Source organism: Orycteropus afer, unplaced genomic scaffold (genome assembly GCF_000298275.1).
Source record: "Orycteropus afer afer isolate SDZICR_OR568_19922 unplaced genomic scaffold, OryAfe1.0 scaffold00373, whole genome shotgun sequence".
In the NCBI taxonomy this organism is placed as follows: Eukaryota; Metazoa; Chordata; class Mammalia; order Tubulidentata; family Orycteropodidae; genus Orycteropus; species Orycteropus afer.
This window is the reverse complement of record NW_006921960.1, coordinates 2,965,090-2,972,642: the sequence shown is the minus strand read 5'-3', so window position 1 is coordinate 2,972,642 and position 7,553 is coordinate 2,965,090.

The window sequence follows — 7,553 nt, the reverse complement described above, 5'->3', positions numbered from 1 at the left end:
ATATATATATATATATACACACACACATACATATATATACACACATACATACATATACATATATTATATATAGGTCAATTAATTTTAATTGTATATAAGTCAGTTAATTTTCACAAGATGAACACTTTTTTGTAACCATCATCCAGAAGCTAGAAATACAACAATGGCATCCTTATAAAGCCCACTCATGTTCGCTTTCAGTCCTTACTCACCATGCTCCATTATCCTGACTTCTAACACCACAGCTTTTTTGCATACACACACGCACACATGTTGTTGTTGTTGCCATCTAGTCATTGTTGATTCATGACAACCCCATATGTGTAGAACTGCTCCATAGTGTTTTCAAGACCATGACCTTTTGGAAGCAGATCACCAGGCCTGCTGTCCAAGTCGAATGCTTCACCATTCTCACCACCCATTGACTCTCTCTCTCTGTGTATGTGTGTGTGTGTACATACTAAGTATGCAATTTTCACTTTGGGGATCATGCTAATATTTTAAATGCTCAAACTTAGCTCACAAAATAAAATTAAATTAATAAGAACTGAGGGCATATAAAATGGAATGATAATAGAAATGTGAAAATATTTCAAATGAAAGACACAATCACATTGGAGAGATATGAGCAACTAACTCAAGTAACTTTGAACACCATACTTTGAAAATTTATCCTTAGAATAAAGATAAAAAGAATTCTACACAAATATTAAACTCTAATTACCAAATAGGCTTCTTTTTTGCAGTGTTATAGGTTAGCAATTTGATATCTCATTATGTATTGTTAAGGATCGGGCAAATAAGTAATTTCTTTGGGGTAAAAGGAAACCGGTTTCTCATTATCAGTGATAGGATTATTACTATGGATTGAGGGGAGATTGGAGTAAATCCTGTGATGTTTGATTAGGGTTAGAGTTATCAACTTGAGTTTATGGTCTGTTCTATCTATCTATTTATTTATCTACAAACATATATACACACATTTCCTAGCTCTGTGCTTGACAGCCTAGAAACAATGATGCCCTAGTAATAGTGAGTACACTTAGCACCAAGATCTTGGTTTCAAAAATGTGGTTCACTAAAAGAATTAATGCCCTTTGGAAAAGAAATCAGGATTGGAGCAAAGAAATTTAAGATGAGGCTGGGATATCACTTTATGGCAGAAATTAAAGAATGCTCAAAGTGTCATGGGAACCTATCAAAAGGATACAGGAGCTACCTTGAAGGGACTACCACTGGTCAAATCTAGGACAATCTGAGAATCAAAATAAATAATGATAATGATGGGTTATAATCAATATAACAAAATCATAGATTTAAAAAAATATATATATAACATAATAATAATACTGGAATATAAAAATAAATGAAAAACAAATGGAAGAGAAAAAACAATACTATTTATAGTAAAATGTCAACCAATGCACAGAGAAGGAATGAGGGAATTTAAAAAAAAATCACTATTTTTAATAGATGCTAAAATAATTGTATAATAGATTGATTCAAAATAGGAAATTTATATAGACTCAAAGTTTCTCCCCACAATTTACTTATTAATTACAAAGGGAAAAATATATTTATAGAGGAGAACCCTGAATGACACTATCTTAAAGAAGTGATCAGTTAGTATCACCAGTCATGAGTCAAACTGATATCATGCGCCTTCTGATGCTGAGGAAGACACAACACCATTTCTGAGGTTTTTAAAAACCAAAAATGTGTAGCATCAATCTAATCATAAGGAAATATCAGGCAAAATCACTTGTGGGACATTCTACAACGTCATGGCAACATTATGACAGATAGAGACTGAAGAACTAATGCAGATTAAAGGAGATTAAAGAGACGTGACAGTTAAATGCAATATGTAATCCTGGATTACAGGATTCTGAATTACAGTACTTTTTGGCTACTCAGTACATTATTAAGGCATTTGGGGAAATTTGAGTAAAATCTGTAGATTTAATAATAATATCATTATTAATTCTCTGATTTTGACAAATACATTGTGGTTATGAAAGAGAATGTTCTGTTTTTAGGAAATATACATTGAAATATTTAAGGGTAAAAGACATTACGTTTGCAAACTTATTTTGTAATGATTCTAATGAATCAATAGAAAAAAAAACGTGTATATTCTTTATTTTTTATGAATAGTATAAGAGAGAATGATTAAGCAAGTATGATAAAATGTTTAACAGTTAGGGAGTCTGGGAGAAGCCTATATAAGAGTTTCTTGTATTATTCTTGCAACTTCTAGGTACATTTGAAATTATTTCAAATTAAAATAGTGAATCCTCTCTAATTCATTTTGTCTGCTAAAATAGTGACATAAATTAATGGCTAGAACATTGTCTTTAGAATAAGCAATGCCCAAGATCAAGTCACAGCTTTTCCACTTACTGCTGTGGATAATATTCTACTCTGAGTCTCAGTTTCTTAATCTGTAAAATGATGATAATACTGATGTTAGAAGGATAAGGAAATAGGAGGTTCATTCATGATGCCAGCAAAGAATGATAAGTCTCAAAAAATAATTTTTATGCTATTTATAATATCTAAACTCAATGAATAAAGAAAACATTTTCTTGGAAATCCTTACATGTCTGTCTTCATACTTGTTCATGTTTTTTTTTTTTTTTTAATACTAGAGTGTTAGCCCCTGGATTGATAACTGTGTACTTCAAGGGTGTCTTGTACATAGCTGTTCTTCATGTGTATTTGCAGTGTACACTTCAACATAAAGAAAACAAAAATACTCACAAAAGTAATTCACCAACACAATAACACTAAGGAAAAGGAAGATACAGAGAGGTCCACAAGAGGTACAAACAACAAACATAAACACTATTATGTATACAAAGTATTGTTTACAAAATTGAAGTTGCCATTAATTGACTGCTAACCAGAAGGCTGGTGGTTCAACCCCACCAGCCACTCCTTGGAAGGAAAGTTGAGCAATCTACTTCCATAGTGATACCTCCTCAGAAATCCAAGGAGGGGTTGCTATGAGTTGGATCTGACTTGATGGCAGTGTGTGTGGTTTGGTTCGGAATTGATGGGTAGATACATAGGTATACAGATTGAATGATCAGGTATGTCTAGACAAAGGGAATATACCCATGACCATATATAAGTTTGGCAGATGATATTTCTACATGTATATTTGTATGTGCTGTCCACATAAATAGAACTAACAGGGGACAAAGTTATGAAAACTTATTAGCCATAGCCAACCAAGTGGAGGGAGCAAGTTGTTGGGCCTGTGGCCTCAGAACCTTGGTTGTGGGGGACATCAAACTCAATTGGCATAATACACTACACAAAGACATCATTCTACATCCTACTTTGGTGGGTAGAGACCAGGCCCTTACATGTTTGCATGTGACCATCTAGATGCAACTATTGGTCTCTCCTTATCCATAGCAAAGAAGAATGAAGAAAATTAAAGATGCATGGAAATAATTCATTTAAGGGACTAGTGGACCATGTGAATCTCAGCCTACATGATCACGAGACCAGAATAACTAGATTGTGTCCAGCTACTACTGTCAACTACTCAGAAAGGGATCAGTGCTGGATATCTGAATAGAGTGGGAGAAAAATGTGGAACAAAATTCAAAATCATGAAAATGACCAGGCTTGCTAGTCTGATAGAGAGTGGTGAAACTCCCAAGACTATGGCTCTTAGTCACCCTTCAGGTCTAGAACTGAACTTACTCCCACGGCTTCCAGCCTAACAATGGACAGGCATATAAGGTGAACATGTATACCAGGTAGGTACACTCATTAGGACAATAAATAATAGGAAATCAGATCAGACACCAGTATTTGCACAGGGAGATAGTTCAGAAGTTAAGAATGGATAGGAAAGAAAGACACAGGGAAAAGTTAACCACAGGGAGGAAGTGGGAAGAGAGCTGTTACATTATGGGGATTGCACTCAATGTCGTGAAACAACATGTATATGAACTACAGTATGAAAAATGAATTTGCTCTGTAAACTTTCACCCAAATCACAATTAAAAAAATAAAGATATATGTAAAGGAACACAGTAAATATCAATCCTAATGGGGGACCAAAAAAAAAAAAAAAGAGAGAGTACAAGGATTACTATTTATTTTGCATCTGCAAAAAAAAAAGAAAAGAAAAAAAAGAATCCTCACAACTGGACCAATAAACAGTATCATAAATGGAGAAAAAAATGAACTTGACAAGAATTTCATTTTACTTGGATCCACGATTAATGCCCATGGAAACAGCAGTCAATAAATGAAACAACATGTTGCACTGGGCAAATCTTCTGCAAAAGAACTCTTTAAAGTGCTGAAGAGCAAAGGTGTCACTTTGAAGATTAAGGTTCACCTAACCTAAGCCAGGGAGCTCTGGTAGCATAGTGCCTAAGGCACTTGACTGCTAACCAGAAGGCTGGCGGTTCAAACCCACCAGCCACTCCTCAAAAGGAAGGTTGAGCACTCTACTTCCATAGTGATACTGCCTTGGAAACCCAAGGAGGGGGTCACTATGAGTCGGGTCTGACTCAACGGTACATAACAACAACAACAACCACCTAAGCCATGATATTTTCAATAACCTCATATGCATGTGAGAACTAAACGATGAATAAGGATGACCACAGAAGAGCTGATACATTTGAATTGTGGGGTTGGCAAAGAATATTATACCATGGATTGCTAGAACAATGAACAAATTTGACTTGTATATTCCAGTACAGCTGGAATGCTTCTTATAAGGGAGAATGGCCAGACTTCATCTCTCACATTCTGGTCATGTTGTTAGAAAGGACCAGTGCTTGGAGAAGAATATAATGCTTGATAAAGTAGAAGGCCAGTGAAAATGGGTGGACACAGTGGCTGTGATGATGGGCTCAAGCTTTGCAAGGATTGTGAGCACGGGGCAGGACTAGGCAGTGTTTTGTTCTATTGTACATAGGCTTGCCATGAATCAAACCAGCTCGATGGCACCTAACAACAACAACATGTGTACTTGGTAAATCAATAGACTTTAGAGAAACCATTATCAATTATATTTAAATATAATGAGAGAATTGGGATTGATGATTATTTTTAAAAATCATTGGCTAATGACTTGCTTTGAATTCTCACAACCAATAAATTGCTGAATAGCATTAGGAATGGTATTGGAAATAAATAATATATTTTGCTTTTGTATAAAGCTATTGTATACCCATACTGGAAGGTTTGGGTTCAGTTCAAAAGGAAATAATAGAGCTAGGAATTTTCTGGAGAAATACGATAATTAAAATCAAAGTGGTTGGAAACACTCTTGTAAAAAATGTTTTTAATAGAATCCTAGGACTTGGGAAAGTATGTCATATAATAGGTATGCTTGTAATTTATAAAACAGTGAGACTCGTGGCCCTTAAAAACATGGGCTTATTCAAAATAAGAAATCCCTGTTTTAGCCCAAAAAGCAGAAGAAAAAAAAAAAAGAAATTAACATAAGACAATTTACATTAAAATTTTTATGGCATTTAACCTCAAAAGATATTAGAAGTTAAAAATTATCTGGTTTAAAGGGTTTCAAGGAAAATCTTTCATTTTAAAGTTAGCAGACTTTAGAGAATAGAGATATTTGAAAGGTTTATTTCATCTTTTATAAGCCATACTAATGATAGTTGTTTGAATCAGTAGCTCAAGACGATCATTAAGACACACGGAAAGGGTTTAAGTCCCAGGGATTTTTTTAGAGTTCACTGAAGATAGTTCAGTGCATACAAATGTCTGCTTGGCTTCACTACCTGCTCAGGCTTAGACAAATTACTTAATATTTTGGAGTCTCTAAAATGGGAAAACTGTGTGCTTGTGTTAATGTATTTAAATGAGTTAATCGTGAAAAATAAATAAATAAATAAGTGGTGGTTCGGTGGTGGAATTCTCCCGTTCCATGTGAGAGAACTAAGTTAGATTCTGGCCGGTGCACCTTATGCTTAGTTATCACCCTTCTATCAGGGGAGGCTTCTTGCTATAATACTGGGTTTCAGAAGAGCTTCTACACTAAGATAGTCTAGGAAGAAAGATGTGATGATTTACTTCCAAGAAATCAGCAGGTGAAAATCCTGTGGGTGGTGACAACGATCCCATCTTGCTGTGCATGGATATTTGCTGAATCAATTTCATGAGCTGGCAGCCACTCAAAGGCAACTCATAAATGCTCAGTAAGCATTAGATTGTATTATTCTCTGTATCATATTGAAAGAAGCTCTGGTGGTGTAGTGTCTAAGGCATTTGACTGCTAACCAGAAGGTTGGAGGTTCAAACCCACCAGTCACTCCACGGAAGGAAGACTGGGCAATCTATTTCTGTAGAGACACCACCTTGGAAATCCAAAGGGGGTTGCTATGAGTAAGAGCTGACTTGATGGCACCTAACAACAACAACAACATCTCATATTTATGCATTGTGCCGCTGACAGGAATTGTGTTTTCTTTTCCAAAATGAGATCTCTAATTTCTAGTTATAACTGATGTTTAAGAATTTGCCATTATCTTTGGCTTCTAAAATGAGAAGGAATCCCTGGACGGTAAAAATGGTTAATATGCTTGGCTGCTCACCAAAAGATTGGCAGTTTGAGACTACTCAGAGGAGCATTGGAAAAAAGGCCTGGTAATCTACTTTCAAACTATCAGACATTGAAAACCTTGTAAAGTACAGTTCTACTCTGAACACATGGCATCCCTATGAGTAAGAAATGACTCTGCACTAAGTTTTTTTTTTAATTGAATATGAGAAATTTGAAGATTAGAACAAAAGTTTCATGTGAACAAAAAGTATTCATTTCTTTGTATTTTGTTTTCTTATTATTTCATTCACATATTTTTGCTTGAAAAAAAATGCCTTTATTGTATTTTGCGATTAAAATAACGTAGGTATTATCATTACTTTTTCTGAACGTCTAACTTCATTTTTTACCTTTGAGGATGCTGGTTTTGAGAGGTCAATAAATTAACTTGAATATATTTGGTAATAACTCTTCTAACTTTAAAATACATGTCAGTACAATGTGTTTGGGAGAGGATCTCTTCCTTTTCAATTAGCAAATGTACACTGAGTATATTTTATAAATTGATGGCACTGGATTTCATTGTAGGAAAGGACACCTATTACTGGAGAATTGCGTAAGAATAACTTTAGAATGCTACACGGTGGAGAAGAAGGATCACTGGCTTGACTTACCACTGAAACAGGGAAAAAGAGACCTCCAATTCAAACAGGTTCATTAGAGACACTTAAATTAAATAAATTAAATAAATTAATAAATTAAGTCTTGGACAGGACAAAGACAAAACAAAGACAATCATCCAGGGTGAGGGAAACCATCAGCATGTACATAGTACAGAAAGCTGAATGGAGTCTGCTGGGTCATGGACATGGGCTAATTATATATGGATTTTTAAAAAAGGGGGTAATCGGGTTCCAGCAAGATGGCGGACTAGGCAGAAGGATTGCACAGACCCTCTTCAACAAAGAAAAGGGAAACCAATTAACACAGACACAGAAGATAATCTTGG